The sequence below is a fragment of the Pleurodeles waltl genome, chromosome 4_1 (genome assembly GCF_031143425.1).
Source record: "Pleurodeles waltl isolate 20211129_DDA chromosome 4_1, aPleWal1.hap1.20221129, whole genome shotgun sequence".
NCBI classification, from domain to species: Eukaryota; Metazoa; Chordata; class Amphibia; order Caudata; family Salamandridae; genus Pleurodeles; species Pleurodeles waltl.
In genome coordinates this window covers 184,405,720-184,422,775 of record NC_090442.1, presented here as the reverse complement: position 1 = coordinate 184,422,775, position 17,056 = coordinate 184,405,720, and the positions used below count along the sequence as shown (strand labels likewise).

General features: G+C 52.1%; 1 protein-coding gene across 1 annotated transcript in view; it reads left to right on the top strand.

Annotated features, from left to right (window-relative positions):
- The window catches only part of LOC138287530 (protein mono-ADP-ribosyltransferase PARP12-like), a 267,415-nt gene that overhangs the window by 38,152 nt on the left and 212,207 nt on the right, over positions 1-17,056 (top strand). The gene's annotated exons all lie outside the window — the stretch shown is intronic.

Genomic DNA, 17,056 nt, shown 5'->3' with positions numbered 1-17,056 from the left:
TTATGACCCCGGTGGTGAGTGTAAATTTGGCGGTAGTACTGCCACATTATGAGAATTGCAGGATGGCTGCAGCCGGCGGCCGGCATAGTACCACCGGTGGCATTATGAGCCTGCCTACCACCATGGTTTTCATGGCATTAGCAACGCCACGAAAACCATGGCAGTAGGCCCTACAGGTGACAGGGAATTCCTTCCCTGTCACCGGTAGGTGGCTACTCTACCCCCCCAACACACACTTGACACCCCCCACCCCCTATCCAAACTCCCCCCACCCCATCCGATCATCTCACTCTCCCCCACCCACATACAAGCACACACCCGCAGACATGCACCACACATACACTCTATCACTCACACTGGCATTCATACATTCAAACACCCATACTTCCAGACATGCTTGCACACATCACACTGACATGCAGACATGCACTCACTTCACCATTCTTACTTGCATTCACTCACACGCATACACCGACGCAAACAACACAGCACACACAGATGCATTCACAGACTCTCACACATTCATGCACACAACCAGACACACACACACACAACACCCCCCTCTCCTGTCAGAAGCCCGACTTACCTTTGTTGAGGAGGTCTTCGGCAGGGAACAGGAAGGGGCACTGCTACCGCCAGCAGCACCCCGCCAGCTGAACATCGCCAGGCCGTATCACAGGTCATGATACGGCTAGCGGCGTTCAGCTGGCGTGGCGGTACTGGTGGTAGCAGCTCCAGCTTACCACCGTCTACCACTATGATCACTGCCGGATTTCCGCCCTTCTTGTGGCGGAAGTCCGGTAGTGATTATAATATGGCGGATGGATGGTCGCCACGGTGACGATATGTTGGCGGCCGTCACTGCGGTGGTAGGCAGTTTTTACCGACAATGTTAAAAGGACCACCTTAGTCCCCTGTCCTGAACTTATATAAACATATTTTACAAGGGGGCAGTGTAGGGATACCCTGCCTCCCCAGGTCCCTTGGAGGGACCCAAAGGGACCCTCTCCCAGACCATAATAAAAACAAAAACAGCAAATTTTGTCATGCTCCCTGCAGGAGTCCTGCAGGATCATGGAAAAGCCCAAAATGGGGGCTGCCAATATTTAAAATATATACGGGGAGCCTCAGCAGGGCCTCCCTTCTCAGCCCAATCATGGCCCCGGGGGCTGGGTATATTTACAGGGAAGGGGGCACTCGGCCCTCTCCCCTAGGGATTTTCAGTCTTGGGAACCCAATGCCCCGGGGAACCAATCTATTTATTACAGTGAGAGGGGGGCGTGGCCAGCCTTCTCAAGCCATTTTCAGGGCAGGCACCCCATTCCCTGGGGCCCAATATATTTAAAATAGGGAGGGGTGCTGCATGGACCCCCTGTCTGAGCCTTTATTGGCCCCAGGGACCCCATCACCTGGGGCCAACTCACTTGCTGTATCCAAAGGAGCCCACCTGCAGGGCACAGAGGTTTCCCTGTCTGCACCGGCCTTAGAAGAGAAACTTGTGTTTGTTCCTGTCTGGCACAAGCATTTTCAAATCTCCCCCAAACAGGAGCAAACACAAAGGGGGTCATTCTGACCGCCACCGACCACGGGAGCACCGCCAACAGGCTGGCGGTGCTCCCACGAGCATTCTGACCGCGGTGGTTCAGCCGCGGTCAGAAGCGGAAAGTCGGCGGTCTCCCGCCGACTTTCCGCTGCTCGGGGGAATCCTCCATGGCTGCGGAGCGCGCTCCGCAGCCATGGGGATTCTGACACCCCCTACCGCCATCGAGACCCGCCAGGAACAGGATGGCGGTAGGGGGTGCCGCGGGGCCCCTGGGGGCCCCTGCAGTGCCCATGCCAATGGCATGGGCACTGCAGGGGCCCCCGTAAGAGGGCCCCGCAAAGTATTTCAGTGTCTGCTATGCAGACACTGAAATACGCGACGGGTGCAAACTGCACCCGTCGCACCCCTGCAACTACGCCGGCTCAATTCTGAGCCGGCGTCCTCGTTGCAGGGGCATTTCCTCTGGGCCGGCGGGCGCTCTTTTGGAGAGCGCCCGCCGGCCCAGAGGAAATGTTAGAATGGCCGCCGCGGTCTTGTGACCGCGGTGCGGTCATTTGGCGGCGGAACCTTGGCGGACGGCCTCCGCCGTCCGCCAAGGTTAAAATCAGGCCCAAAGTCTGCTCCCAGTGGGCAGGAGCTTTAAAATGCTTCTGCCAGCTGGGAGCAGACTTGTATTCTGTTTCCCTGCCCACCCTGATGCGAGCAGGGACACAAAACAACAGATTGTGCCGGTCCAGAAGGAGCAGCATAAATAGCTGCTCCCTCAGGGTGGAAGCAATGCACCATGTGGGGACACGAATGCGGCTGTGGAAGCTCAGGGGCTTCCCCCATGACTCCAAAATTGTGCTTGGTGGGTGCCTCGGGTGGGCACCAAAGCGCCCAAACCTAATCTAATCTAATCTAGTCAATTTGTAGAGCTCATGGATATCCGAAGGCTTCCCCGCACTAATTCAAAACCCCAGCAGATGGTTATACTAACCCTCCTAAATGCTGAAGAGAGATAACTATTTGATGAATAGTCAAGTCTTCAGAGCCTTCCTGAAAGTAGATTTGGCTCCTATGTGACACAGTTCAGGTGGCAGGGAGTTCCACAGTTTAGACACAAGGTACTTAAAAGAGCAACCACCCCATCTGGGTCTGCCGATTCTGGGTGCCTTTGCGAGGAGAGAGATGGTGCTTAATAGAATTTGATGAGAGTGCATAGTATTTGAGGTCCTTTCTGTCGAAGGCCATATGCGTGATGCAAAGAGATTTGAATCACACCCGCTGCTCTATGGGCAGCCAATGAAAGTCAGCCAAGGCCCTCCTTGTTGACAGGAAAAGGAGGTGGCCACATTTTGGATGGTCTGTAACCTTCTTTTGACACAGTGTGGGGATCCTAGATACAGAGGATTCCCAGAATCCAGCTGAGAAATTATTAGGCCATGGACGATGAGCGTTTCTTAATGGGGATGTGATAGAAGAAGATCTAACACTTTTCTTAGTAGTTTGAGTATTCAAAAAAACTTCGCTCCAGTGTATTGGCCTTGGACTCCATGAAAGCGTGTTATCTTACCAGGCACCCAAACATTTTATTTTGTCTTTTGGGCTCTGTGTGGTCCCAAGGTATTCTGGCCAAGGGAGCTGTCTTGTCGCCCCTATAACCTTGGGGAGCAATTGGCCATCTAGTTGGCTACCTCCTTTAAGATAAGTTGTTTAAAGCTGGAGCCATGTTCCTGGGCAATAAAGATGACTAGTTGTGTGTCATCCATGTAAGAAACTATAGTAAGGCCAAAAGATTGGACTAGCTCTGCTAAAGGACACATGTAAAGGTTAAAAAGAGTAGGGCTTAATGTGGAGCCCTGTGGTACTCTGCATTTCAGGGGCAGAATGTCCAAGAAGCATGTTTGGTCCAGTGCTTGGAAGATTCTGCCTTCAAGGAAGAACATTAGCCATTTTAGCGCACAGTCGCTTATCCCTACCTCTGAGAGCCTCTGGATAAATGTTGCGAGGTCCATCAAAACGGAAGGATGACTGCCGCCAAGCCTCCCTGGTCCAGAAGTTTCCTGAGTTCTTCTGTTACAGCTAGCAGTGCCGTTGTAGTGCTGTGCAGTGGTCTAAAACCCGTTTAGGGGGCGTGGCCAAGATGGCGGCGTGAGCGGACGCGTTGGTCCGAGCTCGCCCACCCAGGCCTCCGCGATCGCCTTGCGACCACGAAATTTGCTGGTCCGTGGTGCCCTGCCGTGGCGCCTGGTGCTGGGGGGCGTCGGGGGTCCCGAGGGAGTCAGGGGCACCTGCAGCCGAGACCGGCGGAGGCGCGGAGCCGCGCGGCCTGATCCAGTGCCTGTTGTCGGCAGGGGCGGAGAGCGGCGGATCGGGCCGCGTGGTGGGCCTTGGGCCCGGCGGCCTGTTGGCTGGGCGCGGAGGCGCGGCGGCAGCCTTGGAGGGTGCTGCGCCTCTGAGGTGAGGTGGGGCCCATGACAGGGGCCCGGTGTTGAGCCGAGTGCCGGGGCCCTGGAGACGGTTGCGCCCGCCTTGCTTGGCTCTCTGGAGATGAGCCCCCAGAAGAGACGGCGAGCGGGCCAGGGCGCTCTTGGGCTGCCTGGCGCTGGAGCGGTGGAGCCTTCAGTGACGTGGTGGGGCTGGGCTACCAGTCGGCGGTGTGGGCGGCCCGCGGTGGCCCTAATTAAAGCTGAGGCAAGCAGCAACATGGAAGAGAACCACAGATTGCCCTGGAGTGGAGAGGTCAGCGGCTGCTGGTGAGGGTGTGAGGCCAGGGGGGACTTGGTCCCCTGTTGACTACGTGAAGAGGCCCCGGTTAAGTTGCTTGTACAATCGCAGTAAGAGGTCAGAGATGATGGCGGCCTCCAAGCCCAAGCGGGATCGGACAGTAAGAGACATGCTGACCGGGGCACGCCCGGTGCCGGGCGGGGCGCCTGAGGGGACGCCGGCTGCGAGATCCCCAGAGGCAAGGAGGGAGATGGAAGAGGACGAGGGGGCTCCTGTCACGAAGGGCTTCCTTACCTCCTTGTTCGAATCGCTCCAGAGCGATCTGCAGGAACTCCGTAGAGACATATCTCAAGAGGTGAAGGAGTTGCGAGTTGAGCTTACATCCCTGGGTGAGCGGGTGGCACACGTTGATGATGGTGAAATCACCCGCGGTGAGGAGGTGGCAGACCTGCAACAGGAGTTCATACGCTTGCGGGATCTCCTTCAGATGGCGGTGGAGGACCTGGAGAATAGGTCGCGCAGACATAATATCCGCATTAGAGGGGTGCCGACCGGGGCAGAGAAGGAAGACATTGGAGACTTCGTGGTGGCGCTGTTCCGCTCAGTCCTTGGCCTAGAGGAGTCCCAGGAGATTGCCCTGTATAGAGTCCATCGTTTGTGCCGCGCTGGTGGAGCCGGGGACCGTCCGCCAGAGATTCTGGCATGTGTCCACAACTATGGGCTGAAAGAAAGCATATTGCAACGGGCACGCAATCTTCCGCAGGTCCACTTTAGAGGGCATCAGCTCCAATTATTCCAGGACCTCTCGGTTCGGACTTTGCAACGGCGGCGTGAATTTTAGCCTATTACTGAGCATCTGCGTGCACATGATGTGTCTTATTCTTGGGGTCACCCATTCCGTCTTGTCTTCCGATGGGAGGATCAGCTTCGCCAAGTGAAGTCAATATCGGAGGCGAACCGGATCCTGGGCTTGGAGGGTGATAACCAGGATCTGGGTCCGAAGCCAGGCCCGGTCGGCGGGGATCGCCCGCGCTGGCAGAGGAAGGAGAGGAGAAGGAAACAGCAGTGCCCTACTGCATCAGAGCAGATGTCGGAACGCCAATCAGCAGTGAGCAGCGTGGCAGCTGGGACAAGTGCCTAAACGATGGGCGACCGGGGATGGCTGGACAGCTATGGGTCGCTTATTGCAGGCCTACGACCGTTTGAGAGGGGCCTGGGCGGCAGAGTCATTGGACTTGGTGGACGAACTTGTGTGGTTCTACGGCCCTGAAGAGACTTTTTCCTCTTTTGGGATGTGTGTGAGAGGACTTTTATGTTGTGAGCACCAGTTGTGCGCTATGGTTATATGTTGGTATGCTTCCCTGGGAGTCTGGTCATTGGGTGTCACAGCGGTTTGGCCATGTGGTTCGGAGCGGCTGGGGTGCTGTTCTGGGTCTTGGTCCCTCCGCGGAGCTCATCCCCTCCTGAGTGATCTTCTCTTTGCGATGTATGACAGTTAAGTGTCTAAGCTCGAATGTCCGCGGCCTTAACAGCCCGACCAAGCAGTTAGCGATTCTGTCTGGTCTTGAGAAGTCCGGGAGTCATATCTGTTTATTACAGGAGACACACTTATTGCATAAAGACACATTTTGCATACGTTCAAGGTGGTTCCCTAGACAATTTTGGTCTTCAGCAACTACAATACACGCTGGGGTGGCAATACTGCTTTCGAGGACCTTTTCTGGGGAAGTAGTGGGGTAAATACACGAGGTGCAAGGCAGGTTTCTGGCTTTTAGAATAAGAGTTGGGGCCTTCTCCTTCACTAATGCTTCCCTTTATGCTCCTAATGCCCAGCAGGAGGCTTTCCTGAGACAGGCGATTTACCCGATGCTTAGCTCGCCAGATAGTGCCATTTTGGTGGGAGGAGATTTTAATTTGGTGATGGATACCGAGCTTGATCGCTCGGGTCACTGCTTTCGGCAGGCTGGGGCGTAGTCGGAGGAAGGGCATCAGTGGCTGGCCGAATGTGGTTTGGAGGATGTGTGGAGGAAGTCGCATCCCATGCTTCGGGATTACTCCTTTTACTCAACGGCAACCAAGACGTATGCACGGCTCAATCTTTTTCTGGCCCCGCAGGAGCTCATTTCCCGGGTTAGGGAGGCCACGATTGAGCCTCAAGCCTTGACTGATCATGCTCCTATTACTGTAGAGGTTACCATGGAGGTGGGTCGGTGGGTACTCCAGGCTGGCGCTTTAGGGATACTTTGCTCCAGAGTGAGGCAACGGTGGAGTCGCTCTGGCATGTGATCACGGACTATCTTAGCTTTAATGACGATGGGAGCACTTCTTTGGAGACTGTGTGGGAGGCTCTGAAGGCGGTAGTGTGGGGCGAGGTAATGGCACTGTCCGCGAGAGATAATAAGGCAAGGAGAGAGATAAGGGAGGAGCTGGAGCAGAGGTTGGCTGTACTGGAGCGTTCCCATAAATCTGCTGGCGCGCCCAGAATCTGGCGGGAATTGGAGAAGGTGAGGCAGCAGCTGAAACGGCTAGATTTGGACAGGGCGGAGTATGCGGTAGTGCGACTTAAGCATAAATACTACATTGGGAGCAATAGGTGCGGAAAGCTCTTAGCGCACCGGTTGCGAGCGCAGCACGCAGCGTCGACAATAAAACTGGTCCGTTCTCCTTCCGGAAAGGAGGCGCGCACGAGTGATCAGATTGCACAGGCATTTGTGGAGTTCTACCGGGGGTTATACGCGGGGGATGAGCGGGACAGTATGGCCCTAGATTCTTTGCTGGAGGGCATAGCAATCACTCCTCTCGGTGAGAAGGAGGTGTCTTTTCTGGACCAACCAATAAGGTCGGAAGAGGTCATATCTGCAATTTCTCGCCTAAAAGTTGGGAAGTCCCCTGGCCCTGATGGTTTTACAGTACTATTCTACAAGATCTTTTGCGTGGAACTCGCTTCGCTTTTGGTGCGGCTTTTCAATTCTTTTCGGACATCGGGGCCTAGTATGTTGGACGCTACCATTACAGTTATACATAAGCCGGGCAAAGACCCAGAGGAGTGCGCTTCATATAGGCCGATTTCACTCCTGAATATAGATGCTAAGCTATTCACTGGAATTCTCGCTTATCGCCTTAATCTTTATATGCCGGGTCTTATCGATCCAGATCAGTCAGGTTTTATACCAAACCGACAATGTAGCGACAATACTAAGCGGCTTCTGCATCTGTTAGATAAAATAGATCGATCCCGTAGGGAAGCGCTTTTCCTCTATATTGACGTGGAGAAGGCGTTCGATAGGGTTCATTGGCCGTATCTTTTCCGGGTACTGGAGCGTTATGGACTGGGCCCCGGTTTTAGGTCTTGGATCCGATGCGTCTATCGGTCTCCCAGGGTGGCGGTCCGGGTTAATGGTGTGCTTTCTTTGCTGTTTCCTGCCAGGCGCAGGACTAGACAGGGATGCCCGCTCTCTCCCCTCTTGTTTGTGCTATATATGGAGCCCCTGGCACACCGTTTGTGGGAAAGCCCCTTGGTTTCCGGTGTGAAATTCGGAGGAGACCACCATCTCATTACCTTGTATGCAGATGATGTGATCCTTACCCTGGCGGAGCCCGCGATTTCGCTGCCTGCGCTTATGGAGATAATTGCTGAGTTTGGCCAGGTTTCGGGATTTCGGGTGAATATGCAGAAGTCTCAGGTCCTTAGTTTGTCCGTAAGCTCGGACCATGAGGAAGACTTGAGAGCTAGATACCCCTTTCTTTGGTCGTATTCGCGCCTTTCCTATCTAGGGGTTGAGTTGGCGACTTCTGCTGCAAAGACGGCGAGCTTGAATTACACTAAGTTAGTTTGTGAAGTACAGCGAGACCTGGAGTCTTGGAGGAGACACAAACTGACCTGGCTGGGTAGGGTGGCGGCGGTGAAGATGACAGTCTTGCCGCGTATACTTTATGTGTTTCAGGTGCTTCCTCTGACTCCACCCCCTCGGACGATAGCAACTCTTCAATCGGCGCTTCTGAGATTTGTATGGGAGGGTCGGCCGGCGCATCTCCCACAACAGGTTTTATATCGCCCTTAGAGTGAGGGGGGCTGGCGATTCCCTGCCTTTTGCGATATTTTCAGGCGACGCAGTTGCGTTTTCTTTGAGAATGGAGTCGCCCACTTACTGAGAAACATTGGTGCTTTATGGATCAGGCGGTGGTGGGCTCTCATATATAGAAGGAGCCTTGGCTCCGGCATCGGCACAGGGCAGGGGGACTTTATTCTTCCCCGATCACAGGAGCAACGTTACATATATGGGACGCGGTGGCCTGTCGATCGGGGCTTACGTCTTTTCCGTCTCCGATGACCCCCATAGGTGAGAATCCTGACTTCGTGCCTGGGCTCCGTGTGGAAGGCTTGAGACGGTGGTACGAGGGGGGCTGCAAGAGGGTAGGAAGCCTATTTGATGAGCAAGGAGTGTTGTCCTTTGATCAGATGAGGGAGGCGTATGGCTTGTCGAAGGTGGATAGGCTGATGTATTATCAGATACGGCACTGGGCTCTGTTGCCGGCTAACAGAGCACTAATAGATAGGCCTCTTACGCCGTTCGAGAAATGTCTGTTGACGAAGAAGGATGATAAAAGAGTAATTTCAGAACTTTATCGGCTTCTGCAGGGGGAGGAGCGCCCGCCTAAGTCTAAGGGGCAGTTGAGATGGGAGAGGGAGCTGGAGAGGGAATTTTCGGACGAGGAGTGGGACAGTATATTCTATAGAATACATCATACAGCCTATAATGCAGCAGGGACGGAGACAGCATATAAGGTGGCCTCCTACTGGTATTACACTCCAGCAAGGATACAGGCATGGGACCCCATTAAGTCTAGCCTCTCCTGGAGGGGGTGCGGAGGCACGGGCACGCTTGTGCATTTACTCTGGCATTGTCCCAAGCTCCATTGTTACTGGGAGAGCATTCTAGATGATATTGATACAGCGTTCCATACTACGATGCCTAGATTTCCATCGTACATCCTGCTGGGTTTGCCCAATCCCCTCACCTTTCCCCTGAGATCGCTAAAGGGGCGACAGATGGCCCTGGCACTCAATGCAGCGTTGCAGCTGATTCTAGCTGTGTGGGGTACAGATAGGGTGCCGACGCATGCCTCATGGTTCCAGAAGCTGTGGTTTATCCTCTCCATGGAAAAGCTTACTTTGGCCTCTCAGCAGCGGGTGGGTGACTTGGGATATATATTATGGAAGCCATTCCTTCAGATTTTATTCACAGAATTTACAGAGTTGACATGCCCGGCTTATTTGAGAGTTTTGGGGCTGACTTGAACCTTGGTCAGAGTGCCTGTGTGGAGAGATATTTGGGAGGGCTGGGGCCATGTGGGGGGGCAGGGCGGAGGAGCAGAGAGACGGGAGGACGACATGGACTCTGGAAGGGAAGCACTGTTGGTGTGTTTTTAGTTATATGTTTGCTTGGTTTATCATGTGCGGGACTCGCAGCTTGAAAGACTTTTGTGTGTTCACCACCTGCTCACTGGATCGCAAGGAGGAGGCTGGCAGTGAGGTCCCTTTGGGCATGGTTTAGGGATCTAACGGAGGGACTCCAGTCTGTAGATCTGGGGCTTTTTTGCTGCAGTGGTGCATTTTATCTGCTGTGCTGCGATGTGCTGTATTTTATCTGTTTATACGTTTAAAACAATAAACAGATTTGATCCATAAAACCCGTTTAGGTGGAGTGGAGGAGATTGTTAGAGTCCAGAAAGAGGGAGAGTTCTTGACTAACATGTTTCTGCAGAAGTTTGGATACACCCGGCAGTTAAGAGATAGGTCTATAATTTCACAGACAATAAGGGTCTACGTTTGGCTTTGTTAGCAGTGGCCTTACTATTACAAGTTTCCATGGTTGGGGGACTAAACCAGGGAATAGTGACAGATTGAGTAGTTCTAACAGGAAATGCTCTCAGAGGCTTGTTCTAGGACACGAATAGGAGATGGGTCAAGTGGGGACCCTCACTTCACTTTGCTAAAGAACACAAGAAGTTGGTTGAGTAATAGCGGGAAAGTCTGAAAGATCTTGTTCTTGGCAACCCAGGGTTTATTTACCCTAAGAGGAACTTAGGTCCTGGTTTAGAGTTTGAAGGATGGGTTACTGCGTCACAAACGTGACAGATATCCCATCTGTCGTATTACTTTCTCCATAGGTTGGGATCGAATCCTAATATGGTGGATAGGATATCCATCACGTTTGTGACAGAGTAACCCCCTTCGCCAAACTCTAAATCAGGCTCTTAGTCTCTTTTGTTTTGTCCGGGAAGGATGAGTAGATGTCTAGATTTTTTTAGAACAAATTAAAGCCACTTCATTGCAGTGAGTGACTGACGGTTCTAGGGGTGGACAGTCTGTCCACCTCTGTGAGTGACTTCAGAATTTGGAAAATTTCCCTGGGCGAGTTGGAGGCATTCTCAATTTTTGTGGTATCGTAGGTTGCTTGAGAGGCTCTGATCCCAGAGTGGTAGAGCCTGACTGCATCCTGTTAATCCCACTTACTTGGTTTATCGTAATGCTTCCTCCATTTCCTTTCTAGCCTTTTAGAAGCCTTGAGGGCTAACAGAAGAGTGGAAACCCAAGAAGATGTTTTACTTTACTGTATACCCTTGTGTGTATTTGCCGGAAGGACTTGGTCCAGTTAAGGAACTTAGGACAAGATGTACAAAGCTTTTCTTAGGTCGCAAATGGTCTGATTCTCAGAATCAGGCCATTTGCGACCGGAAAAAAGCATTTTTAAATGTACAAAGGACCTATTTGCAATTTAGTAATCTATTACTGAATCTCAAATAGGGTTTGCAATTTGGTATCAGGAAGGGGCATGTTCTTTCTCAATACCGACTCGCAGTGGTATGTGTGAATGTTTTGTGACCAAAATGCGGTCGCAAAACATTTGCATTTTACTCTCAAGTCCGAGCTGGTGGTAACCCATTCACCAACGGGAAGGGGTCCCAAAGGGACCCCTTTCCTTTTGTGAATGGTTGTAAAAACATTTTTAAGAGCAGGCAGTGGTCTCACGGATCATTATCTACTCTCAAAAACTAAAAAGAAAACTTTTCATTTTTATTTTTGAAACGCCTCCCATTTTCCTTTCAAGAAAACGGGCTGCATTAAAAAAAAAACACTGCTTTATTTAAAAGCAGTCACAGACATGGTGGTCTGCTGACCCCAGCAAGCCACCTTTCCTGTGATTTGTTTGCGGTTCAGAATGGGTCGAAAAGCGAGACCTACCTCATGAATATTAATGAGGTAGGTCCATTTGCAACCCAACGAGACTCACACAATGTGTCACATACACATTGGCACATGGGTGTTTGCAGTTACCAAATAGCAAATCGCAAAAATGTGCTATTTGGTAATCGCAAAGCCAACCCTACATATATATCTAGCCTTTGGAGTTTACCCGGATATATGCTCCCCCATGTTGATTTTTGGCTTTCTGAGGGTAGAAGCCCAGTCTTCATTGTCTAGTTCAGGCCAGCAGCAGTCCTTCCTCTTAGACGTGGGGTGGCCCACTGAGCGAAGAGGAAAGGTGCAGGGTAATGTGAATCAAGTGGTGATCTGACCATATGACTGGTATGGATTGTAGTACCCGAAAGTTGGGGGTGTTAATGAAAACCAGGTCAATAGTGTGCCTTTTCTCCTGGGTAGGGCCCTTGACCTTTTGTTTGAAATGTAAGGAGGATAGGTCCTGGAGAAGGCTGTTGGAGACGCCCATTGTACTAGCCTCAGCGTGTTTGTTAAAGTCTCCCAGGAGGGAGAAATTGGTTTTATTAAGGTCAGTATCTGCAACTGTTTCATGGAGAGTGTTGAGAATTGGGATGGGGGGTAGGTGGGAGGGAGGGGGCCGTCAGGTGGCCTATAAAGTAGGACCCTGGAGCAGGTGAAGGTTGACGTGAGAGAAATAGCAAAGGGGAGGCTTTCCCAATCCTGGAGGATGGAGGGGGTAAAAACGCCTCTAAAGTTGTATATTAGGATAACTGTGACCCCCCCGCATCCTTTGTTTACACGGTCTTGCTGGAGGATGTGGTATCATGGGGGCATGGCCTGGAATATGCCAGGCTCGTGGGCACTCGTGTAGCCAGGCTTCCACCAGAAATGAGATGTCTAGGCTGTTCTCCTGAATCAAGGAGAAACATCCAACTTGTGACAGGCCAATGACTTATAGTTAATAAGCACCAGGCGTAAGCCTGTCTGCTATTTGGTTCCTCTAAGACTGTTTAGGTGCAGTCTGAAGGTGAATCTGTAGGTCTTAAATGACATGTTAGGTGTGTTAGGGCCTAAGGCATGTAGGCAGCTGCTGTATACATTAACCTGAAAACTCTGAATTTGAGCGCTGTGTATCTGACGGTTTTGTGAGTCCTGGCCCCTGGTCCCATCTGGGGGCAGATGGGTGCAGATGGGCTTGCCTTTGGTGCACCTTTGGCGTGCCAGCAGCGCATCCACAACACGGTCGTCCTTATGAGGGAAGTGATGTAAAAAAGAGCTAGAGCACCTACCAAAATGGCATCACTAGTAGTGATGCCTAAAGTGTCATAGTGTCAAGAATAATGATTCATCTTGTTTTCCCAGAGCCCGCCTATTCAGCTCTAAAACTTTGTTGTTTGAAAGAATGATTTCCCCTGTTCCCCAGGGTCCTCTGATTAAGTTCTGATGGTTAGCAGCAAAGGTAGCAGCAAGCGAAGGCAAACAGATTCAATAATTTCCACACAGTAATAAAACATTATAACACTTTTTACAATTTTAAAAAACTTTTTTAACTTTTAGGATTTCCCCCCCTCCATTGACAAGCAGCATACCAGTAAGATCGACGTCTAAAGACCATGCTGGCTAGATGCGCGTCTGATCTACGATCGTCCTTATATGGGCGGTGATGTAAAAAAGAGCTACAGCGCCTACCAAAAGGGCTTCTCTAGCACTGATGCCTAAAGTGCTATAATGCCAGAAATAATGATTCCCTTTCTTCCCCTGGGGCCTGCCGATTCAGTTCTAAAATGCTGTTGTTCCAAAAAATGATTCCCTCTGTTTCCTGGGGCCTGACGATCAAGTTCTGATGATTAGCAGCAAAAATAACAGCAAGCCTACGTAAACAGATTCAACATTTCCCACACAGAATTTGAAACAGTAACACGTTTTACAATTGAAAAATTCTTTAAAACCTTTAGGATTCCTCCCCAGTGACAAGCAACATACAAGCAAGATGGAGGGCTAAGGACTGAGCTGGCTGCTATTAGTGGAGGCCCCAGGGTACGGGTTCTCTGGGGCCAAAATAGTCTTCGGCAAGGCGCACTGCACTCCTTCCCTTTTAAAAAAGTCTGTCACAGGGGGATGGGGTCCCCAGGGCCAAAACAGGCTCAGGGAAGGGGGCTACATGGCCACTACTCCCGTTTTTCATTTTAACTTGACCCCGGCGGTGGGGTCTGGGGCATATTAAGCCTCGGGGAGGGGAGCCACGTGACACCCCTCCCAAATAAGGCACTGCTCTGGAGGATGGGATCCCCTGGGCTAATGAAGGCTCAGTGAGGGGGCATGCGTCCCTCACCTGTTATTTAAATTTCGGCCTCAGGATTGGATACCCGGGGTCTAATTAGGCTCGGGGGGGGCTGGGCGCTCCCTCCCTTTATTAATTATACAGCCCCGGGGGATAGGTTCTCAGGGCCTCATAAGGCTCGGGAAAGCGGGCTGCATTCCTCTCCCCCTTTTAATTCAATTCGGTTCCGGGGGTGGGGTCCCTGGGGACCAAAAAGGCTTATGGAGGGGGGCTGCATGCCTCCTCCCCTTTTATTTGCATTTTGGCCTCAGGGATGGGGTCCCCAATGCCTAATAAGACTTCACATCCCTCCCCCTTTTTTATCAAATTTGGCCCTGGGGGATGGGGTCCCCGTGGCCCAAAAAGGCTGGGGAGGAGACCACACACCACCTCCCCTTTTTCTATTAAATTTGGCTATGACAGATGAGGTCCCTGAGAACCAAGAAGTCTTGGGAAGGGACTGTATGCCCTGCTCCCATTTTTAATGGCCTTTGGCCCAGGGAGTTGGGGTCCCAGGGGCTGGAAATGCCTCGGGAGAGGGGCCATGCAACCTCCTACCCTTTTAAAACAAAAAAAGGCCTTGGGAATGGGGTCCCAGGAACCTATGAAGTCTTGGGGATGGGGGCCACATGTCATGAAATGTTCTATGATATGATATGACATCACTGATGACATCTCAAATGACTTCATTGATGACATCACTAATGACATCATCCAGTGAGTGTGTTTGTTTGTTTTATAGTTTACATAGTGGCCGGTAGCTACCATATTACTTTTCTACCTAATTTTGTACAGCCTGTGTCCAGCTAATAGGTGTAACTGTTTACAAAAACCCATGTGCTTCTAGGGCATCATAGATGTGTAGAGGTATTGCACATGTTATAAATCTCTGGATTGAAGAGTAACTCTGTGTGGAGATAACAGTTGATGACTTGTGTCCAGTAGATACTAAGGCCCTCATTACAACATTGCCGGTAAATGCCGCCTACTGCTGTGCTGATGGCCGCCAACATACTATGACCGCGGCGGTATACCGCTACGGGTATTATGACCCACACAGAGAAATCCGCCACTATACAGACACACACACAAGTCCGCCAACCCAAAGGTCAGTGATAAACTGGCAGTACCAAAACCCACACCGTTACGCCAACAGAAATACACCCACAGCATCATGACCCACGTATCACCACGGCGGACATTCAACCACGGTAAACCATTGGCGGTACACACCGACGCCCTCAAATACGCACACACTAACGAAACAGCACCACATTGGACAATTCAAACTACACACACCTGACACACATACACCCACCACACCCACACACCCAATCCAATATAAAACACACACCCACAATACCCACAGCCCCTTAGAACAAAAAAAAATATTGCCAACTGAGAGAGAGACAAGCCAGGAGCACCCACAGAATCTGAGCCACATAACACCATCACGCATACACCATCCACGCACCTCACAGCACACACCCCAACACAACACCCCACACACCCTCACACATACCACTCACACGACACCCATGGCACCACAAAGACACCCCAGATTCTCTGAGGAGGAGCTAAGGGTCATGGTGGAGGAAATCATCCGGGTAGAGCCACAGCTATTCGGATCACAGATGCAGCAGACGTCCATTGCAAGGAAGATGGAGCTATGGCGGAGAGTCGTGGACAGGGTCAACGCCATGGGACAGCACCCAAGAACAAGGGATGACATAAGGAAGAGGTGGAACGACCTACGGGGGAAGGTGCGTTCCGTGGTTGCAAGACACCAGATAGCTGTACAGAGGACTGGTGGTGGACCCCCACCTCATCCCCCACAACTAACAACATGGGAGGAGCAAGTCTTGGCGATCATGCATCCTGAGGGCCTCGCAGGAGTAGCAGGAGGACTGGACTCTGGTAAGTCAAATCTTTACCACTATATCCCCCACCATAACTGCATGCCTTCACAAACTCCTACCCCTACCCTCACCCCGTAACTCCACCACCTCACATATACCCCACTATCGCAACCCACCCATCCCAATACCAAGCACTGCATGCAACACCAATGCATGGACACCCATCACAGACCTGCATGGACAACCAACACCTCAGCATGCACACTAGTGACAATCACTTAGCCAAACCAAGCACAACGCACACAAGCCAAAGCTGCCTTGCTAATACCAACCATAGGGGAAAACATATCCATGCACAAGATGGCACACGCAGATACAATAACACTGCATTTACATCCCCACAGGACCTCCACTCAACGTCACCGGAGAGGAGGTGCCAGCCACATCCAGTCCCCCCACAGAAGAGGCCCACAGTGATGATAGCAGCTCTGCATGCCTGGAACACAATGACCAACCTGGCCCATCAGGGACATCTGGACAGTCAGTTACCCTGCCACAGTCCCAACCCACCACAGAGTCTCCCTCCTCAGGAAACACCACCACAGCACCCACCCAGCGGGTTCATACCTCTGTCCCCAGGACACATCAATCAGCAGTGTGTCCAACACTACAGGGACCCCAGGCAAGCGCCACAAACCCAAGGCAATCAGAGACCTGTGGTCAGTGGCAGTGAGGCACACGGTTCAGGGGACAGAGGCACAGGACAACAGGGAAGCTGGGAGGACTGCTGTGCGACAGGGGGAGGACAGGCCCAGGGAACCCAGCCTCCACGAGGCACTTGCAGGGATCCTGGGAGCATACCACCATTCCCAGGAGACCATGGGCCAGATACTGTACAAGTTGCAGGAGACCCAGCAGCTACAGGAGGGACAGTACCTGGGGATCAGGGAGGACCTGAAAGACATCCACACCACCCTGGTCACCATTGCAGGGGTGCTGGCAGACATGGCCAAGAACATGAGGGAGTCAGTGGCACACCAACGGGCCCCTGACACTGGCCACACCGAAGAACAGCCCTCCACCTCCGCCGGCGCTAGTGGACAGGAGGCTCCGCCACAGGACCAACAGGCCACCAGCACCTCACCCCCTGCAGAAGGAGGACCACCCTGCAAACGGGCCCTGCGATCCAGGCAGAAGCCAGAGAACATTGCCAAGACCCCTGCCAGGAAATAAGACTCTCCTGTTTGTCACCCTTCTTTCCCACTCTGTCACCCTGTCCACCTTGAACGGCCACAGCTCCCCTTCCTATGCCCCCTTGGACAATGCACCTGTGATACAAATAGACTGGACTCTAACCTGGACTTTCCTCCATCAGCAACCCAGCCCATTGCAATACCCCC